This window comes from Camelina sativa, chromosome 15 (genome assembly GCF_000633955.1).
Source record: "Camelina sativa cultivar DH55 chromosome 15, Cs, whole genome shotgun sequence".
NCBI lineage: Eukaryota > Viridiplantae > Streptophyta > Magnoliopsida > Brassicales > Brassicaceae > Camelina > Camelina sativa.
In genome coordinates, this window is record NC_025699.1 from 15987338 (window position 1) to 15987726 (window position 389).

Below are 389 nucleotides of genomic sequence, written 5' to 3' on the forward strand. Positions count from 1 at the left end.
ACACAATTGTTGGTAATTACTAGAATAAACTTTGTACCCATACTACCTTTGAAACTAGTGTTGAGAAAAAAACATAATTACGGGTAATGTCATTAGTAAAACAAAAACATTGGAAACTGGGACTAAGTCTACCGATCCTTTGATGGTAGATTTATACAGGTGGACTAATTAAAGGTGTACGTCAGATATTTTTGGTACACTTAGTTCTAGTCTTGGTACACTTATCGGTCAACGTAGATGGTACACTTAGTTGTAGTGTTGGTACACTTATCGTGGACGTATATGTGTATCAAAAACTAAGTGTACCAAAAATATCTGACGTACACCTTCAACAGTCAATATGACCCAAAAGATATTTATGGTAGACTAATGGCCTGTTGCGACAGATT